This window comes from Phalangium opilio, unplaced genomic scaffold (assembly GCF_054372755.1).
Source record: "Phalangium opilio isolate 3A_F unplaced genomic scaffold, DU_Popi_V2 ptg000019l_1, whole genome shotgun sequence".
In the NCBI taxonomy this organism is placed as follows: domain Eukaryota; kingdom Metazoa; phylum Arthropoda; class Arachnida; order Opiliones; family Phalangiidae; genus Phalangium; species Phalangium opilio.
Window position 1 is genome coordinate 6645834 of NW_028324152.1, and position 18928 is coordinate 6664761.

At 38.6% G+C, this 18928-nt stretch overlaps 3 non-coding genes and 40 pseudogenes across 3 annotated transcripts; all 43 read left to right on the plus strand.

Moving 5' to 3' along the window:
- The first annotated feature begins 217 nt into the window (after positions 1-217).
- On the plus strand, positions 218-320 carry LOC149701184 (5S ribosomal RNA; annotated as a pseudogene).
- A 122-nt stretch (positions 321-442) lies between these two features.
- On the plus strand, positions 443-561 carry LOC149701185 (5S ribosomal RNA; annotated as a pseudogene).
- A 138-nt stretch (positions 562-699) lies between these two features.
- On the plus strand, positions 700-818 carry LOC149701186 (5S ribosomal RNA; annotated as a pseudogene).
- A 135-nt stretch (positions 819-953) lies between these two features.
- Positions 954-1071, plus strand: LOC149701187 (5S ribosomal RNA; annotated as a pseudogene).
- A 346-nt stretch (positions 1072-1417) lies between these two features.
- Positions 1418-1536, plus strand: LOC149701188 (5S ribosomal RNA; annotated as a pseudogene).
- Positions 1537-1671: 135 nt separating this feature from the next.
- Positions 1672-1774, plus strand: LOC149701189 (5S ribosomal RNA; annotated as a pseudogene).
- A 122-nt stretch (positions 1775-1896) lies between these two features.
- On the plus strand, positions 1897-2015 carry LOC149701190 (5S ribosomal RNA; annotated as a pseudogene).
- Positions 2016-2376: 361 nt separating this feature from the next.
- On the plus strand, positions 2377-2495 carry LOC149701191 (5S ribosomal RNA; annotated as a pseudogene).
- A 135-nt stretch (positions 2496-2630) lies between these two features.
- On the plus strand, positions 2631-2733 carry LOC149701192 (5S ribosomal RNA; annotated as a pseudogene).
- Positions 2734-2855: 122 nt separating this feature from the next.
- Positions 2856-2974, plus strand: LOC149701193 (5S ribosomal RNA; annotated as a pseudogene).
- Positions 2975-3095: 121 nt separating this feature from the next.
- LOC149701194 (5S ribosomal RNA) lies at positions 3096-3198 on the plus strand (annotated as a pseudogene).
- Positions 3199-3320: 122 nt separating this feature from the next.
- Positions 3321-3439, plus strand: LOC149701195 (5S ribosomal RNA; annotated as a pseudogene).
- A 135-nt stretch (positions 3440-3574) lies between these two features.
- LOC149701196 (5S ribosomal RNA) lies at positions 3575-3677 on the plus strand (annotated as a pseudogene).
- Positions 3678-3799: 122 nt separating this feature from the next.
- Positions 3800-3918, plus strand: LOC149701197 (5S ribosomal RNA; annotated as a pseudogene).
- Positions 3919-4279: 361 nt separating this feature from the next.
- LOC149701198 (5S ribosomal RNA) lies at positions 4280-4398 on the plus strand (annotated as a pseudogene).
- Positions 4399-4773: 375 nt separating this feature from the next.
- On the plus strand, positions 4774-4876 carry LOC149701199 (5S ribosomal RNA; annotated as a pseudogene).
- A 122-nt stretch (positions 4877-4998) lies between these two features.
- LOC149701200 (5S ribosomal RNA) lies at positions 4999-5117 on the plus strand (annotated as a pseudogene).
- A 361-nt stretch (positions 5118-5478) lies between these two features.
- On the plus strand, positions 5479-5597 carry LOC149701201 (5S ribosomal RNA; annotated as a pseudogene).
- A 121-nt stretch (positions 5598-5718) lies between these two features.
- Positions 5719-5837, plus strand: LOC149701202 (5S ribosomal RNA; annotated as a pseudogene).
- Positions 5838-5972: 135 nt separating this feature from the next.
- Positions 5973-6075, plus strand: LOC149701203 (5S ribosomal RNA; annotated as a pseudogene).
- A 122-nt stretch (positions 6076-6197) lies between these two features.
- LOC149701204 (5S ribosomal RNA) lies at positions 6198-6316 on the plus strand (annotated as a pseudogene).
- Positions 6317-6677: 361 nt separating this feature from the next.
- On the plus strand, positions 6678-6796 carry LOC149701205 (5S ribosomal RNA; annotated as a pseudogene).
- A 135-nt stretch (positions 6797-6931) lies between these two features.
- LOC149701206 (5S ribosomal RNA) lies at positions 6932-7034 on the plus strand (annotated as a pseudogene).
- Positions 7035-7156: 122 nt separating this feature from the next.
- LOC149701207 (5S ribosomal RNA) lies at positions 7157-7275 on the plus strand (annotated as a pseudogene).
- Positions 7276-7396: 121 nt separating this feature from the next.
- Positions 7397-7499, plus strand: LOC149701208 (5S ribosomal RNA; annotated as a pseudogene).
- A 122-nt stretch (positions 7500-7621) lies between these two features.
- Positions 7622-7740, plus strand: LOC149701209 (5S ribosomal RNA; annotated as a pseudogene).
- Positions 7741-7875: 135 nt separating this feature from the next.
- On the plus strand, positions 7876-7978 carry LOC149701210 (5S ribosomal RNA; annotated as a pseudogene).
- Positions 7979-8100: 122 nt separating this feature from the next.
- On the plus strand, positions 8101-8219 carry LOC149701211 (5S ribosomal RNA; annotated as a pseudogene).
- A 361-nt stretch (positions 8220-8580) lies between these two features.
- Positions 8581-8699, plus strand: LOC149701212 (5S ribosomal RNA; annotated as a pseudogene).
- Positions 8700-9045: 346 nt separating this feature from the next.
- On the plus strand, positions 9046-9164 carry LOC149701213 (5S ribosomal RNA; annotated as a pseudogene).
- A 135-nt stretch (positions 9165-9299) lies between these two features.
- LOC149701214 (5S ribosomal RNA) lies at positions 9300-9402 on the plus strand (annotated as a pseudogene).
- Positions 9403-9524: 122 nt separating this feature from the next.
- On the plus strand, positions 9525-9643 carry LOC149701215 (5S ribosomal RNA; annotated as a pseudogene).
- Positions 9644-9778: 135 nt separating this feature from the next.
- On the plus strand, positions 9779-9881 carry LOC149701216 (5S ribosomal RNA; annotated as a pseudogene).
- Positions 9882-10003: 122 nt separating this feature from the next.
- On the plus strand, positions 10004-10122 carry LOC149701217 (5S ribosomal RNA; annotated as a pseudogene).
- A 532-nt stretch (positions 10123-10654) lies between these two features.
- Positions 10655-10757, plus strand: LOC149701218 (5S ribosomal RNA; annotated as a pseudogene).
- A 122-nt stretch (positions 10758-10879) lies between these two features.
- LOC149701219 (5S ribosomal RNA) lies at positions 10880-10998 on the plus strand (annotated as a pseudogene).
- Positions 10999-11119: 121 nt separating this feature from the next.
- Positions 11120-11222, plus strand: LOC149701220 (5S ribosomal RNA; annotated as a pseudogene).
- A 377-nt stretch (positions 11223-11599) lies between these two features.
- Positions 11600-11718, plus strand: LOC149701221 (5S ribosomal RNA). The gene has a single exon (XR_016382271.1). It is a non-coding gene; the product is annotated as a 5S ribosomal RNA (ribosomal RNA).
- Positions 11719-11856: 138 nt separating this feature from the next.
- LOC149701222 (5S ribosomal RNA) lies at positions 11857-11975 on the plus strand. The gene has a single exon (XR_016382088.1). It is a non-coding gene; the product is annotated as a 5S ribosomal RNA (ribosomal RNA).
- Positions 11976-12112: 137 nt separating this feature from the next.
- On the plus strand, positions 12113-12215 carry LOC149701223 (5S ribosomal RNA; annotated as a pseudogene).
- Positions 12216-12337: 122 nt separating this feature from the next.
- On the plus strand, positions 12338-12456 carry LOC149701224 (5S ribosomal RNA). Its single transcript, XR_016382089.1, has one exon. It is a non-coding gene; the product is annotated as a 5S ribosomal RNA (ribosomal RNA).
- A 358-nt stretch (positions 12457-12814) lies between these two features.
- Positions 12815-12933, plus strand: LOC149701225 (5S ribosomal RNA; annotated as a pseudogene).
- Positions 12934-13069: 136 nt separating this feature from the next.
- Positions 13070-13187, plus strand: LOC149701226 (5S ribosomal RNA; annotated as a pseudogene).
- Positions 13188-18928: the final 5741 nt, after the last annotated feature.

Below are 18928 nucleotides of genomic sequence, written 5' to 3' on the forward strand. Positions count from 1 at the left end.
CCAAATCACGCTGAATACACCGTTTCTCGTCCGATCACCGAAGTTAAGCAGCGTCGAGCGCAGTCAGTACTTGGGAATACTGCGTGCTCTTGGCTTTTTCACTTTTATTTCCTCTTTTAAATTCCACCAGATATGAAAAAAGCAAATATATCTTCTTTTTGTTATTGTTTTATAAAGATGAAGGTTAATTAAATTCAAATTATTAACTAGCACTCTCGGCAACGGCCATATCACGCTGAAAACACCGGTTCTCGTCCGATCACCGAAGTTAAGCAGCGTCGAGCGCAGTCAGTACTTGGGAACACTGCGTGCCGTTGGCTTTTTCCTTTTTGTTTCCTCTTATAAATTCCACCAGATATGAAAAAAATAAACATATCTTCTTTTTGTTATTGTTTTATAAAGATGAAGGTTAATTAAATTCAAATTATTAACTAGCACTCTCGGCAACGGCCAAATCACGCTGAATACACCGTTTCTCGTCCGATCACCGAAGTTAAGCAGCGTCGAGCGCAGTCAGTACTTCGGAGGGAGACCACTTAGGAACACTGCGTGCCGTTAGCTTTTTCACTTTTTTTTTTGTCTTTTAAATTCCAATAGATATGAAAAAAGCAAAGATATTTTCTTTTTGTTATTGTTTTAAAAAGATGAAGGTTAATTTGTCTCACTTTAATTAAATTCGAATTATTAACTATCGCTCTCGGCAACGGCCATTTCACGCTGAGAACCCCGGTTCTCGTCCGATCACCGAAGTTAAGCAGCGTCGAGCGCAGTCAGTATTTGGGAGGGAGACCACTTAGGAACACTGCGTGCCGTTGGCTTTTTCACTTTTTTTCCTCTTTTAAATTCCAATAGATATGAAAAAAGCAAACATATTTTCTTTTTGTTATTGTTTTAAAAAGATGAAGGTTAATTTGTCTCACTAATTTAAATTCGAATTATTAACTAGGACTCTCGGCAACGGCCAAATCACGCTGAAAACACCGGTTCTCGTCCGATCACCGAAGTTAAGCAGCGTCGAGCGCAGTCAGTACTGGGAAGTTGAAAACTTAGGAACACTGCGTGCCGTTGGCTTTTTCACTTTTTTTCCTCTTTCATATTCCAATAGATATGAAAAAAGCAAACACATCTTCTTTTTGTTATTGTTTTATAAAGATGAAGATTAATTAAATTCAAATTATTAACTAGCACTCTCGGCAACGGCGATATCACGCTGAAAACACCGGTTCTAGTCCGATCACCGAAGTTAAGCAGCATCGAGCGCAGTCAGTACTTAGAAACACTGCGTGAAGTTGGCTTTTTTACTTTTATTTACTCTTTTATATTCCACCAGATATGATAAAAGCAAACATATCTTCTTTTTGATATTGTTTTATAAAGATGAAGGTTAATTAAATTCAAATTATTAAATAGCACTCTCGGCAACGGCCATATCACGCTGAATAAACCGGTACTCGTCCGGTCACCGAAGTTAAGCAGCGTCGAGCGCAGTCAGTACTTGGGAGGAAGACCATTTAGGAACACTGCTTGCCGCTAGCTTTTTCAGTTTTTTTGTCTTTTAAATTCCAATAGATATGAAAAAAGCAAACATATTTTCTTTTTGTTATTGTTTTAAAAAGATGAAGGTTAATTTGTCTCACTTAATTTAAATTCGAATTGTTAACAAGCACTCTCGGCAACGGCCATATCACGCTGAAAAAACCGGTTCTCGTCCGATCACCGAAGTTAAGCAGCGTCGAGCGCAGTCAGTACTTGGGAATACTGCGTGCTGTTGGCTTTTTCACTTTTGTTTCCTCTTTTAAATTCCACCAGATATGAAAAAAGCAAATATATCTTCTTTTTGTTATTGTTTTATAAAGATGAAGGTTAATTAAATTAAAATTATTAACTAGCACTCTCGGCAACGGCCATATCACGCTGAATACACCGGTTCTCGTCCGATCACCGAATTTAAGCAGCGTCGAGCGCAGTCAGTATTTGGGAGGGAGACCACTTAGGAACACTGCGTGCCGTTGGCTTTTTCACTTTTTTTCCTCTTTTAAATTTTAATGGATATGAAAAAAGCAAACATGTTTTCTTTTTGATATTGTTTTAAAAAAATGAAGGTTAATTTTTCTCACTTAATTTAAGTTCGAATTATTAACTAGCACTCTCGGCAACGGCCATATCACGCTGAAAACACCGGTTCTAGTCCGATCACCAAAGTTAAGCAGCATCGAGCGCAGTCAGTACTTAGAAACACTGCGTGAAGTTGGCTTTTTCACTTTTATTTCCTCTTTTATATTCCACCAGATATGATAAAAGCAAACATATCTTCTTTTTGATATTGTTTTATAAAGATGAAGGTTAATTAAATTCAAATTAATAAATAGCACTCTCGGCAACGGTCATATCACGCTGAATACACCGGTACTCGTCCGGTCACCGAAGTTAAGCAGCGTCGAGCGCAGTCAGTACTTTTGAGGAAGACCATTTAGGAACATTGCTTGCCGCTAACTTTTTCACTTTTTTTGTCTTTTAAATTCCAATAGATATGAAAAAAGCAAACATATTTTCTTTTTGTTATTGTTTTAAAAAGATGAAGGTTAATTTGTCTCACTTAATTTAAATTCGAATTGTTAACTAGCACTCTCGGCAACGGCCATATCACGCTGAAAACACCGGTTCTCGTCCGATCACCGAAGTTAAGCAGCGTCGAGCGCAGTCAGTACTTGGGAACACTGCGTGCCGTTGGCTTTTTCCTTTTTGTTTCCTCTTTTAAATTCCACCAGATATGAAAAAAGCAAACATATCTTCTTTTTGTTATTGTTTTATAAAGATGAAGGTTAATTAAATTCAAATTATTAACTGGCATTCTCGGCAACGGCCAAATCACGCTGAAAACACCGGTTCTCGTCCGATCACCGAAGTTAAGCAGCGTTGTGCGCAGTCAGTAGTTGGGAGGAAGACAACTTAGGAACACTGCGTGCCGTTGGCTTTTTCACTTTTTTTCCTCTTTTAAATTCCAATTGATATGAAATAAGCAAACACATCTTCTTTTTGTTATTGTTTTATAAAAATGAAGATTAATTAAATTCAAATTATTAACAAGCACTCTCGGCAACGGCCATATCACGCTGAATACACCGGTACTCGTCCGGTCACCGAAGTTAAGCAGCGTCGAGCACAGTCAGTACTTGGGAACACTGCGTGCCGTTGGCTTTTTCCTTTTTGTTTCCTCTTATAAATTCCACCAGATATGAAAAAAGCAAACATATCTTCTTTTTGATATTGTTTTATAAAGATGAAGGTTAATTAAATTCAAATTATTAAATAGCACTCTCGGCAACGGCCATATCACGCTGAATAAACCGGTACTCGTCCGGTCACCGAAGTTAAGCAGCGTCGAGCGCAGTCAGTACTTGGGAGGAAGACCATTTAGGAACACTGCTTGCCGCTAGCTTTTTCAGTTTTTTTGTCTTTTAAATTCCAATAGATATGAAAAAAGCAAACATATTTTCTTTTTGTTATTGTTTTAAAAAGATGAAGGTTAATTTGTCTCACTTAATTTAAATTCGAATTGTTAACTAGCACTCTCGCCAACGGCCATATCACGCTGAAAACACCGGTTCTCGTCCGATCACCGAAGTTAAGCAGCGTCGAGCGCAGTCAGTACTTGGGAATACTGCGTGCTGTTGGCTTTTTCACTTTTGTTTCCTCTTATAAATTCCACCAGATATGAAAAAAGCAAATATATCTTCTTTTTGTTATTGTTTTATAAAGATGAAGGTTAATTAAATTAAAATTATTAACTAGCACTCTCGGCAACGGCCATATCACGCTGAATACACCGGTTCTCGTCCGATCACCGAATTTAAGCAGAGTCGAGCGCAGTCAGTATTTGGGAGGGAGACCACTTAGGAACACTGCGTGCCGTTGGCTTTTTCACTTTTTTTCCTCTTTTAAATTTTAATGGATATGAAAAAAGCAAACATGTTTTCTTTTTGATATTGTTTTAAAAAAATGAAGGTTAATTTTTCTCACTTAATTTAAGTTCGAATTATTAACTAGCACTCTCGGCAACGGCCATATCACGCTGAAAACACCGGTTCTAATCCGATCACCGAAGTTAAGCAGCATCGAGCGCAGTCAGTACTTAGAAACACTGCGTGAAGTTGGCTTTTTCACTTTTATTTCCTCTTTTATATTCCACCAGATATGATAAAAGCAAACATATCTTCTTTTTGATATTGTTTTATAAAGATGAAGGTTAATTAAATTCAAATTATTAAATAGCAATCTCGGCAACGGCCATATCACGCTGAATACACCGGTTCTCGTCCGATCACCGAAGTTAAGCAGCGTCGAGCGCAGTCAGTACTTGGGAGGAAGACCACTTAGGAACACTGCGTGCCCTTGGCTTTTTCACTTTTTTTCCTCTTTTAAATTCAAATAGATATGAAAAAAGCAAACGTATTTTCTTTTTGTTATTGTTTTAAAAAGATGAAGGTTAATTAAATTCAAATTATTAAATAGCACTCTCGGCAACGGCCATATCACGCTGAATACACCGGTGATCGTCCGGTCACCGAAGTTAAGCAGCGTCGAGCGCAGTCAGTACTTGGGAGGAAGGCCATTTAGGAACACTGCTTGCCGCTAGCTTTTTCAGTTTTTTTGTCTTTTAAATTCCAATAGATATGAAAAAAGCAAACATATTTTCTTTTTGTTATTGTTTTAAAAAGATGAAGGTTAATTTGTCTCACTTAATTTAAATTCGAATTGTTAACAAGCACTCTCGGCAACGGCCATATCACGCTGAAAAAACCGGTTCTCGTCCGATCACCGAAGTTAAGCAGCGTCGAGCGCAGTCAGTACTTGGGAATACTGCGTGCTGTTGGCTTTTTCACTTTTGTTTCCTCTTTTAAATTCCACCAGATATGAAAAAAGCAAATATATCTTCTTTTTGTTATTGTTTTATAAAGATGAAGGTTAATTAAATTAAAATTATTAACTAGCACTCTCGGCAACGGCCATATCACGCTGAATACACCGGTTCTCGTCCGATCACCGAATTTAAGCAGCGTCGAGCGCAGTCAGTATTTGGGAGGGAGACCACTTAGGAACACTGCGTGCCGTTGGCTTTTTCACTTTTTTTCCTCTTTTAAATTTTAATGGATATGAAAAAAGCAAACATGTTTTCTTTTTGATATTGTTTTAAAAAAATGAAGGTTAATTTTTCTCACTTAATTTAAGTTCGAATTATTAACTAGCACTCTCGGCAACGACCATATCACGCTGAAAACACCGGTTCTAATCCGATCACCGAAGTTAAGCAGCATCGAGCGCAGTCAGTACTTAGAAACACTGCGTGAAGTTGGCTTTTTCACTTTTATTTCCTCTTTTATATTCCACCAGATATGATAAAAGCAAACATATCTTCTTTTTGATATTGTTTTATAAAGATGAAGGTTAATTAAATTCAAATTATTAAATAGCAATCTCGGCAACGGCCATATCACGCTGAATACACCGGTTCTCGTCCGATCACCGAAGTTAAGCAGCGTCGAGCGCAGTCAGTACTTGGGAGGAAGACCACTTAGGAACACTGCGTGCCCTTGGCTTTTTCACTTTTTTTCCTCTTTTAAATTCAAATAGATATGAAAAAAGCAAACGTATTTTCTTTTTGTTATTGTTTTAAAAAGATGAAGGTTAATTAAATTCAAATTATTAAATAGCACTCTCGGCAACGGCCATATCACGCTGAATACACCGGTGATCGTCCGGTCACCGAAGTTAAGCAGCGTCGAGCGCAGTCAGTACTTGGGAGGAAGACCATTTAGGAACACTGCTTGCCGCTAGCTTTTTCAGTTTTTTTGTCTTTTAAATTCCAATAGATATGAAAAAAGCAAACATATTTTCTTTTTGTTATTGTTTTAAAAAGATGAAGGTTAATTTGTCTCACTTAATTTAAATTCGAATTGTTAACAAGCACTCTCGGCAACGGCCATATCACGCTGAAAAAACCGGTTCTCGTCCGATCACCGAAGTTAAGCAGCGTCGAGCGCAGTCAGTACTTGGGAATACTGCGTGCTGTTGGCTTTTTCACTTTTGTTTCCTCTTTTAAATTCCACCAGATATGAAAAAAGCAAATATATCTTCTTTTTGTTATTGTTTTATAAAGATGAAGGTTAATTAAATTAAAATTATTAACTAGCACTCTCGGCAACGGCCATATCACGCTGAATACACCGGTTCTCGTCCGATCACCGAATTTAAGCAGCGTCGAGCGCAGTCAGTATTTGGGAGGGAGACCACTTAGGAACACTGCGTGCCGTTGGCTTTTTCACTTTTTTTCCTCTTTTAAATTTTAATGGATATGAAAAAAGCAAACATGTTTTCTTTTTGATATTGTTTTAAAAAAATGAAGGTTAATTTTTCTCACTTAATTTAAGTTCGAATTATTAACTAGCACTCTCGGCAACGGCCATATCACGCTGAAAACACCGGTTCTAGTCCGATCACCAAAGTTAAGCAGCATCGAGCGCAGTCAGTACTTAGAAACACTGCGTGAAGTTGGCTTTTTCACTTTTATTTCCTCTTTTATATTCCACCAGATATGATAAAAGCAAACATATCTTCTTTTTGATATTGTTTTATAAAGATGAAGGTTAATTAAATTCAAATTAATAAATAGCACTCTCGGCAACGGTCATATCACGCTGAATACACCGGTACTCGTCCGGTCACCGAAGTTAAGCAGCGTCGAGCGCAGTCAGTACTTTTGAGGAAGACCATTTAGGAACATTGCTTGCCGCTACCTTTTTCACTTTTTTTGTCTTTTAAATTCCAATAGATATGAAAAAAGCAAACATATTTTCTTTTTGTTATTGTTTTAAAAAGATGAAGGTTAATTTGTCTCACTTAATTTAAATTCGAATTGTTAACTAGCACTCTCGGCAACGGCCATATCACGCTGAAAACACCGGTTCTCGTCCGATCACCGAAGTTAAGCAGCGTCGAGCGCAGTCAGTACTTGGGAACACTGCGTGCCGTTGGCTTTTTCCTTTTTGTTTCCTCTTTTAAATTCCACCAGATATGAAAAAAGCAAACATATCTTCTTTTTGTTATTGTTTTATAAAGATGAAGGTTAATTAAATTCAAATTATTAACTGGCATTCTCGGCAACGGCCAAATCACGCTGAAAACACCGGTTCTCGTCCGATCACCGAAGTTAAGCAGCGTTGTGCGCAGTCAGTAGTTGGGAGGAAGACAACTTAGGAACACTGCGTGCCGTTGGCTTTTTCACTTTTTTTCCTCTTTTAAATTCCAATTGATATGAAATAAGCAAACACATCTTCTTTTTGTTATTGTTTTATAAAAATGAAGATTAATTAAATTCAAATTATTAACAAGCACTCTCGGCAACGGCCATATCACGCTGAATACACCGGTACTCGTCCGGTCACCGAAGTTAAGCAGCGTCGAGCACAGTCAGTACTTGGGAACACTGCGTGCCGTTGGCTTTTTCCTTTTTGTTTCCTCTTATAAATTCCACCAGATATGAAAAAAGCAAACATATCTTCTTTTTGATATTGTTTTATAAAGATGAAGGTTAATTAAATTCAAATTATTAAATAGCACTCTCGGCAACGGCCATATCACGCTGAATAAACCGGTACTCGTCCGGTCACCGAAGTTAAGCAGCGTCGAGCGCAGTCAGTACTTGGGAGGAAGACCATTTAGGAACACTGCTTGCCGCTAGCTTTTTCAGTTTTTTTGTCTTTTAAATTCCAATAGATATGAAAAAAGCAAACATATTTTCTTTTTGTTATTGTTTTAAAAAGATGAAGGTTAATTTGTATCACTTAATTTAAATTCGAATTGTTAACTAGCACTCTCGCCAACGGCCATATCACGCTGAAAACACCGGTTCTCGTCCGATCACCGAAGTTAAGCAGCGTCGAGCGCAGTCAGTACTTGGGAATACTGCGTGCTGTTGGCTTTTTCACTTTTGTTTCCTCTTATAAATTCCACCAGATATGAAAAAAGCAAATATATCTTCTTTTTGTTATTGTTTTATAAAGATGAAGGTTAATTAAATTAAAATTATTAACTAGCACTCTCGGCAACGGCCATATCACGCTGAATACACCAGTTCTCGTCCGATCACCGAATTTAAGCAGAGTCGAGCGCAGTCAGTATTTGGGAGGGAGACCACTTAGGAACACTGCGTGCCGTTGGCTTTTTCACTTTTTTTCCTCTTTTAAATTTTAATGGATATGAAAAAAGCAAACATGTTTTCTTTTTGATATTGTTTTAAAAAAATGAAGGTTAATTTTTCTCACTTAATTTAAGTTCGAATTATTAACTAGCACTCTCGGCAACGGCCATATCACGCTGAAAACACCGGTTCTAATCCGATCACCGAAGTTAAGCAGCATCGAGCGCAGTCAGTACTTAGAAACACTGCGTGAAGTTGGCTTTTTCACTTTTATTTCCTCTTTTATATTCCACCAGATATGATAAAAGCAAACATATCTTCTTTTTGATATTGTTTTATAAAGATGAAGGTTAATTAAATTCAAATTATTAAATAGCAATCTCGGCAACGGCCATATCACGCTGAATACACCGGTTCTCGTCCGATCACCGAAGTTAAGCAGCGTCGAGCGCAGTCAGTACTTGGGAGGAAGACCACTTAGGAACACTGCGTGCCCTTGGCTTTTTCACTTTTTTTCCTCTTTTAAATTCAAATAGATATGAAAAAAGCAAACGTATTTTCTTTTTGTTATTGTTTTAAAAAGATGAAGGTTAATTAAATTCAAATTATTAACTAGCACTCTCGGCAACGGCCATATCACGCTGAAAACACCTGTTCTAGTCCGATCACCGAAGTTAAGCAGCATCGAGCGCAGTCAGTACTTAGAAACACTGCGTGAAGTTGGCTTTTTCACTTTTATTTCCTCTTTTATATTCCACCAGATATGATAAAAGCAAACATATCTTCTTTTTGATATTGTTTTATAAAGATGAAGGTTAATTAAATTCAAATTATTAAATAGCACTCTCGGCAACGGTCATATCACGCTGAATACACCGGTACTCGTTTGGTCACCGAAGTTAAGCAGCGTCGAGCGCAGTCAGTACTTGGGAGGAAGACCATTTAGGAACATTGCTTGCCGCTACCTTTTTCACTTTTTTTGTCTTTTAAATTCCAATAGATATGAAAAAAGTAAACATATTTTCTTTTTGTTATTGTTTTAAAAAGATGAAGGTTAATTTGTCTCACTTAATTTAAATTCGAATTGTTAACTAGCACTCTCGGCAACGGCCATATCACGCTGAAACCACCGGTTCTCGTCCGATCACCGAAGTTAAGCAGCGTCGAGCGCAGTCAGTACTTGGGAACACTGCGTGCCGTTGGCTTTTTCCTTTTTGTTTCCTCTTTTAAATTCCACCAGATATGAAAAAAGCAAACACATCTTCTTTTTGTTATTGTTTTATAAAGATGAAGATTAATTAAATTCAAATTATTAACAAGCACTCTCGGCAACGGCCATATCACGCTGAATACACCGGTACTCGTCCGGTCACCGAAGTTAAGCAGCGTCGAGCGCAGTCAGTACTTGGGAGGAAGACCATTTAGGAACACTGCTTGCCGCTAGCTTTTTCAGTTTTTTTGTCTTTTAAATTCCAATAGATATGAAAAAAGCAAACATATTTTCTTTTTGTTATTGTTTTAAAAAGATGAAGGTTAATTTGTCTCACTTAATTTAAATTCGAATTGTTAACTAGCACTCTCGCCAACGGCCATATCACGCTGAAAACACCGGTTCTCGTCCGATCACCGAAGTTAAGCAGCGTCGAGCGCAGTCAGTACTTGGGAATACTGCGTGCTGTTGGCTTTTTCACTTTTGTTTCCTCTTATAAATTCCACCAGATATGAAAAAAGCAAATATATCTTCTTTTTGTTATTGTTTTATAAAGATGAAGGTTAATTAAATTAAAATTATTAACTAGCACTCTCGGCAACGGCCATATCACGCAGAATACACCGGTTCTCGTCCGATCACCGAATTTAAGCAGAGTCGAGCGCAGTCAGTATTTGGGAGGGAGACCACTTAGGAACACTGCGTGCCGTTGGCTTTTTCACTTTTTTTCCTCTTTTAAATTTTAATGGATATGAAAAAAGCAAACATGTTTTCTTTTTGATATTGTTTTAAAAAAATGAAGGTTAATTTTTCTCACTTAATTTAAGTTCGAATTATTAACTAGCACTCTCGGCAACGGCCATATCACGCTGAATTAAAATTGTTATATTAAATTAAACAGATAGGCACGGGGCTTACAAGTCACAATGTGACTTAGCCCCGTGGTATACTGTATCTGTAATGCAAATAAAATAAACATTTTGAATTGAATTGAATTGAATTGAATTGAATTGAATACACCGTTTCTCGTCAGATCACCGAAGTTAAGCAGCGTCGAGCGCAGTCAGTACTTGGGAGGAAGACCAGTTAGGAACACTGCTTACCCCTAGCTTTTTCACTTTTTTTGGTCTTTTAAATTCCAATAGATATGAAAAAAGCAAACATATTTTCTTTTTGATATTGTTTTAAAAAGATGAAGGTTAATTTGTCTCACTTAATTTAAATTCGAATTGTTAACTAGCACTCTCGGCAACGGCCATATCACGCTGAAAACACCGGTTCTCGTCCGATCACCGAAGTTAAGCAGCGTCGAGCGCAGTCAGTACTTGGGAACACTGCGTGCCGTTGGCTTTTTCCTTTTTGTTTCCTCTTTTAAATTCCACCAGATATGAAAAAAGCAAACATATCTTCTATTTGTTATTGTTTTATAAAGATGAAGGTTAATTAAATTCAAATTATTAACTGGCATTCTCGGCAACGGCCAAATCACGCTGAAAACACCGGTTCTCGTCCGATCACCGAAGTTAAGCAGCGTCGTGTGCAGTCAGTACTTGGGAGGAAGACAACTTAGGAAAACTGCTTGCCGTTGGCTTTTTCACTTTTTTTCCTCTTTTAAATTCCAATTGATATGAAATAAGCAAACACATCTTCTTTTTGTTATTGTTTTATAAAAATGAAGATTAATTAAATTCAAATTATTAACAAGCACTCTCGGCAACGGCCATATCACGCTGAATTCACCGGTACTCGTCCGGTCACCGAAGTTAAGCAGCGTCGAGCGCAGTCAGTACTTGGGAACACTGCGTGCCGTTGGCTTTTTCCTTTTTGTTTCCTCTTATAAATTCCACCAGATATGAAAAAAGCAAACATATCTTCTTTTTGTTCTTGTTTTGTAAAGATGAAGGTTAATTAAATTCAATTATTAACTAGCACTCTCGGCAACGGCCATATCACGCTGAATACACCGTTTCTCGTCCGATCACCGAAGTTAAGCAGCGTCGAGCGCAGTCAGAACTTGGGAGGAAGACCAGTTAGGAACACTGCTTACCCCTAGCTTTTTCACTTTTTTTTTGTCTTTTAAATTCCAATAAATATGAAAAAAGAAAACATATTTTCTTTTTGTTATTGTTTTAAAAAGATGAAGGTTAATTTGTCTCACTTATTTTAAATTCGAATTGTTAACTAGCACTCTCGGCAACGGCCATATCACGCTGAAAACACCGGTTCTCGTTCGATCACCGAAGTTAAGCAGCGTCGAGCGCAGTCAGTACTTGGGAGGGAGACCACTTAGGAACACTGCGTGCCGTTAGCTTTTTCACTTTTTTTTTTGTCTTTTAAATTCCAATAGATATGAAAAAAGCAAACATATTTTCTTTTTGTTATTGTTTTAAAAAGATGAAGGTTAATTTGTCTCACTTATTTTAAATTCGAATTGTTAACCAGCACTCTCGGCAACGGCCATATCACGCTGAAAACACCGGTTCTCGTTCGATCACCGAAGTTAAGCAGCGTCGAGCGCAGTCAGTACTTGGGAGGGAGACCACTTAGGAACACTGCGTGCCGTTGGCTTTTTCACTTTTTTTTCCTCTTTTAAATTCCAATAGATATGAAAAAGGCAAACATATTTTCTATTTGTTATTGTTTTAAAAAGATGAAGGTTAATTTGTCGCACTTAGTTTAAATTCAAATTATTAACTAGCACTCTCGGCAACGGCCATATCACGCTGAAAACACCGGTTCTCGTCCGATCACGAAAGTTAAGCAGCGTCGAGCGCAGTCAGTACTTGGGAACACTGCGTGCCGTTGGCTTTTTCCTTTTTGTTTCCTCTTATAAATTCCACCAGATATGAAAAAAGCAAACATATCTTCTTTTTGTTATTGTTTTATAAAGATGAAGGTTAATTAAATTCAAATTATTAACTAGCACTCTCGGCAACGGCCATATCACGCTGAAAACACCGGTTCTCGTTCGATCACCGAAGTTAAGCAGCGTCGAGCGCAGTCAGTACTTGGGAGGGAGACCACTTAGGAACACTGCGTGCCGTTGGCTTTTTCACTTTTTTTTGTCTTTTAAATTCCAATAGATATGAAAAAAGCAAACATATTTTCTTTTTGTTATTGTTTTAAAATGATGGTTAATTTGCCTCACTTAATTTAAATTCGAATTATTATCTAGCACTCTCGGCAACTGCCATGTCACGCTGAAAACACCGGTTCTAGTCCGATCACCGAAGTTAAGCAGCAACGAGCGCAGTCAGTACTTAGAAACACTGCGTGAAGTTGGCTTTTTCACTTTTATTTCCTCTTTTATATTCCACCAGATATGATAAAATCAAACATATCTTCTTTTTGATATTGTTTTATAAAGATGAAGGTTAATTAAATTCAAATTATTAAATGGCACTCTCGGCAACGGCCATATCACGCTGAATACACCGGTTCTCGTCCGATCACCGAAGTTAAGCAGCGTCGAGCGCAGTCAGTACTTGGGAGGAAGACCACTTAGGAACACTGCGTGCCCTTGGCTTTTTCACTTTTTTTCCTCTTTTAAATTCCAATAGATATGAAAAAAGCAAACGTATTTTCTTTTTGTTATTGTTTTAAAAAGATGAAGGTTAATTTGTCTCACTTAATTTAAATTCGAATTATTAACTAGCACTCTCGGCAACGGCCAAATCACGCTGAAAACACCGGTTCTCGTCCGATCACCGAAGTTAAGCAGCGTCGAGCGCAGTCAGTACTGGGAAGTTGAAAACTTAGGAACACTGCGTGCCGTTGGCTTTTTCACTTTTTTTCCTCTTTTATATTCCAATAGATAAAAATTTTTGGGCTTCCGTGGCGCAATGGTTAGCGCGTTCGGCTGTTAACCAATAGGTTTGTGGTTCGAGCCCACCCGGGAGCGGTGTTGTGGGATCTCAAATGTAACGTAAAAATCCAAAGTTTTTCCACAATACCTGACGAACATTTAATCTTTGGGCTTCCGTTGCGCAATGGTTAGCGCCGTCGGCTGTTAACCGAAAGGTTTGTGGTTCGAGCCCATCCGGGAGCGGTGTTGTGAGGTCTTAGATGTGACGTAAAAAGTCAAAGTTTTTCCACAATACCTGACGACCATTTCATTTCTGAGCTTCCTTGGCTCCATGGTTAGCGCGTTCGGATGTTAACCAAAAGGTTTGTGGTTCGAGCCCTTCCGGGAGCGGTGTTGTGGGGTCTCAGAAGTAGCGTAAAAAGTCAAAACTTTTCCACATAACGTGACAACCATTTAATTTCTGAGCTTCCGTGGCTCAATGGTTAGCGCGTTCGGCTGTTAACCAATAGGTTTGTGTTTCGAGCCCACCCGGGAGCGGTGTTGTGGGATCTCAAATGTAACGTAAAAAGCCGAAGTTTTTCCACAATACCTGACGAACATTTAATTTTTGGGCTTCCGTGGCGCAATGGTTAGCGCGTTCGGCTGTTAACTGAAAGGTTGGTGGTTCGAGGCAACCCGGGAGCGGTGTTGTGAGATCTCACATGTAACGTAAAAATCGTAAGTTTTTCCAAAATACCTGACGAACATTTAATCTTTGGGCTTCCGTTGCGCAATGGTTAGCGCCGTCGGCTGTTAACCAAAAGGTTTGTGGTTCGAGCCCATCCGGGAGCGGTGTTGTGAGGTCTTAGATGTGACGTAAAAAGTCAAAGTTTTTCCACAATACCTGACGACCTTTTAATTTTTGGGCTTCCGTTGCGCAATGGTTAGCGCCGTCGGCTGTTAACCAAAAGGTTTGTGGTTCGAGCCCATCCGGGAGCGGTGTTGTGAGGTCTTAGATATGACGTAAAAAGTCAAAGTTTTTCCACAATACCTGACGACCTTTTAATTTTTGGGCTTCCGTGGCGCAATGGTTAGCGCGTTCGGCTGTTAACCAATCGGTTTGTGGTTCGAGCCCACCCGGGAGCGGTGTTGTGGGATCTCAAATGTAACGTAAAAAGCCAAAGTTTTTCCACAATACCTGACGAACATTTAATTTTTGGGCTTCCTTGGCGCAATGGTTAGCGCGTTCAGCTGTTAACCGAAAGGTTGGTGGTTCGAGCCCACCCGGGAGAGGTGTTGTGCGGTCTCAGAAGTAGCGTAAAATGTCAAAGTTTTTCCACAATACCTGACGACCTTTTAATTTTTGGGCTTCCGTGACGCAGTGGTTAGCGCGTTCGGCTGTTAACCAATAGGTTTGTGGTTCGAGCCCACCCAGGAGCGGTGTTGTGGGATCTCAAATGTAACGTAAAAAGTCAAAGTTTTTGGAAATGAGTTAGACTATACTTTGCAGGCTCGTAACTCTGTTTCTACTGGAGATACGGGGATGTCCTTTGAGTATTTTATAGTCCAATTTGTCCACCATCTAACCATACTAAAAACATTGATCTACGAAAAACAGGGGCCGAGTAATTAAGCTAAACGTAAACAAACAACCCGTCCAAAGGAAATGCATTAGACTATGCTTTGCAGGCCCATAACTCTGTGTTTACTAGAGATACGGGGATGTCCTTAGGATATGTTATAGTCCAAATTGTCCCCCATCTAACCATACTAAAAACATTGAGCTACGACAAACAGGGGCCTAGATATTAAGCAAAATGTTCGTCAACTTTGGTATCGTCTAAACTTATTTTTATTATGTTACTTATGATTTTTGCACTAAACTTTGGAGGCTCATAACTCTTGTTCTACAAGAGATACTGGGATCTCCTTTGGATATGTTATAGTACTCTTTGCTCCCCATACAAGGATACTTTAAACTTGAGGCTACCTCAATATCGTCGTCAACTTATTTTTTGTCTCACTTATTGTTAGAAGGTTACTTTTGATTTTTGAAAATAAAGTTTGCAGGCTCGTAACTCTGGTTCTACCAGAGATACGGGGATGTAAATAATGTGACCTTGACACAAATGTTCGGATAATTATAAAGGTCTTTGCATGTTCCAAGCAAAAAAAAAAAGCTTCGCGGTTTCGAGCCTGTGGCCTTCCGGGAGTGAGGCGGATGCGATAACCGCTACACTAAAGATATGTTATTATTTTTAATCGAAAGAACAGGGTCAAGTAATTAAGCAATACGTGAACAAACAAACCCCTCCATAGAAAATGCATTAGACTATACTTTGCAGGCTCGTAACTCTGTTTCTATTGGAGATACGGGGGTGTCCTTTGAGTATGTTTTAGTCCAATTTGTCCCCCATCTAACTATACTAAAAACATTGAGCTACGACAAACAGGGGCCGAGTAATTAAGCTAAACGTAAACAAACAACCCGTCCATAGCAAATGCATTAGACTATACTTTGCAGGCCCATAACTCTGTGTCTACTAGAGATACGGGAATGTACTTAGGATATGTTATAGTCCAAATTGTCCCCCATCTAACCATACTAAAAACATTGAGCTAGGACAAACAGGGTCCGAGATATTAAGCAAAATGTTCGTCAACTTTTGTATCGTCTCACTTATTTTTATTATGTTACTTATGATTTTTGCACTAAACTTTGGAGGCTCATAACTCTTGTTCTACAAGAGATACTGGGATCTCCTTTGGATGTGTTATAGTACTCTTTGCTCCCCATACAAGGATACTTTAAACTTGAGGCTACCGCAATATCGTCGTCAACTTATTTTTTGTCTCACTTATTGTTAGAAGGTTACTTTTGATTTTTGAAAATAAATTTTGCAGGCTCGTAACTCTGTTTCTACTGGAGATACGGGGATGTCCTTTGAGTATGTTATAGACCAATTTGTCCTTCATCTAGCCATACCAAGTATTAGGGCTACGACAAACAGTAGTCGAGTAATTAAGCTAATCGTAAACAAACAAACCCCCTCCATAGGAAATACATTAGACTAAATTCTGGAGGCTCGTAACTCTGGTTCTACCAGAGATACGGGGATGTAAATAATGTGACCTTGACACAAATGTTCGGATAATTATAAAAAAAAACTTCGCGGTTTCGAACCTGTGGCCTTCCGGGAGTGAGGCGGATGCGATAACCGCTACACTAAAGATATGTTATTATTTTTAATCGAAAGAACAGGGTCAAGTAATTAAGCAATACGTGAAAAAACAAACCCCTCCATAGAAAATGCATTAGACTATACTTTGCAGGCTCCTAACTCTGTTTCTACTGGAGATACGGGGATGTCCTTTGCGTATTTTATAGTCCAATTTGTCCCCCACCTAACCATACTAAAATTATTGAGCTACGACCAACAGGGGCCGAGTAATTAAGCTAAACGTAATCAAACAACCCGTCCATAGGAAATGCAGTAGACTATATTTTGCAGGCCCATAACTCTGTGTCTACTAGAGATACGGGGATGTCCTTAGGATATGTTATAGTCCAAATTGTCCCCCATCTAACCATACTAAAAACATTGAGCTACGACAAACATTGGCCGAGATATTAAGCAAAATGTTCGTCAACTTTGGTATCGTCTCACTTATTTTTATTATGTTACTTATGATTTTTGCACTAAACTTTGGAGGCTCATAACTCTTGTTCTACAAGAGATACTGGAATCTCCTTTGGATATGTTATAGTACTCTTTGCTCCCCATACAAGGATACTTTAAACTTGAGGCTACCTCAATATCGTCGTCAACTTATTTTTTGTCTCACTTATTGTTAGAAGGTTACTTTTGATTTTTGAAAATAAACTTTGCAGGCTCGTAACTCTGGTTCTACCAGAGATACGGGGATGTAAATAATGTGACCTTGACACAAATGTTCGGATAATTATAAAGGTCTTTGCATGTTCCAAGCAAAAAAAAAACTTCGCGGTTTCGAACCTGTGGCCTTCCGAGAGTGAGGCGGATGCGATAACCGCTACACTAAAGATATGTTATTATTTTTAATCGAAAGAACAGGGTCAAGTAATTAAGCAATACGTGAACAAACAAACCCCTCCATAGAAAATGCATTAGACTATACTTTGCAGGCTCGTAACTCTGTTTCTACTGGAGATACGGGGATGTCCTTTGAGTATGTTATAGTCCAATTTGTCCCCCATCTAACCATACTAAAAACATTGAGCTACGACAAACAGCAGTCGAGTAATTAAGCTAATCGTAAACAAACAAACCCCTCCATAGGAAATGCATTAGACTATACTTTGCAGGCCCATAACTCTGTGTCTACTAGAGATACGGGGATGTCCTTAGGATATGTTATAGTCCAAATTGTCCCCCATCTAACCATACTAAAAACTTTGGGCTACGACAAACAGGGGCCGAGTACTTAAGCAAAACGTAACGAAACAAACCCCCTGCATAGGAAATGCATTAGACTATAGTTTGCAGGCTCGTAACTCTGTTTCTATTGGAGATACGGGGATGTCCTTTGAGTATGTTTTAGTCCAATTTGTCCCCCATCAAACCATTCTAAAAACATTGAGCTACGACCAACAGGGGCCGAGTAATTAAGCTAAACGTAAACAAACAACCCGTCCATAGGAAATGCAGTAGACTATATTTTGCAGGCCCATAACTCTGTGTCTACTAGAGATACGGGGATGTCCTTAGGATATGTTATAGTCCAAATTGTCCCCCATCTAACCATACTAAAAACATTGAGCTACGACAAACTCAAAGGACATCCCCGTATCTCCAATAGAAACAGAGTTACGAGCCTGCAAACTATAGTCTAATGCATTTCCTATGGAGGGGTTTGTTTGTTTACGATTAGCTTAATTACTCGACTGCTGTTTGTCGTAGCTCAATGTTTTTAGTATGGTTAGATGGGGGACAAATTGGACTATAACATACTCAAAGGACATCCCCGTATCTCCAGTAGAAACAGAGTTATGAGCCTGCAAAATATAGTCTAATGCATTTTCTATGGAGGGGTTTGTTTGTTCACGTATTGCTTAATTACTTGACCCTGTTCTTTCGATTAAAAATAATAACATATCTTTAGTGTAGCGGTTATCGCATCCGCCTCACTCTCGGAAGGCCACAGGTTCGAAACCGCGAAGTTTTTTTTTTGCTTGGAACATGCAAAGACCTTTATAATTATCCGAACATTTGTGTCAAGGTCACATTATTTACATCCCCGTATCTCTGGTAGAACCAGAGTTACGAGCCTGCAAAGTTTATTTTCAAAAATCAAAAGTAACCTTCTAACAATAAGTGAGACAAAAAATAAGTTGACGACGATATTGAGGTAGCCTCAAGTTTAAAGAATCCTTGTATGGGGAGCAAAGAGTACTATAACATATCCAAAGGAGATCCCAGTATCTCTTGTAGAACAAGAGTTATGAGCCTCCAAAGTTTAGTGCAAAAATCATAAGTAACATAATAAAAATAAGTGAGACGATACCAAAGTTGACGAACATTTTGCTTAATATCTCGGCCAATGTTTGTCGAAGCTCAATGTTTTTAGTATAATTAGATGGGGGACAATTTGGACTATAACATATCCTAAGGACATCCCCGTATCTCTAGTAGACACAGAGTTATGGGCCTGCAAAATATAGTCTACTGCATTTCCTATGGACGGGTTGTTTGTTTAC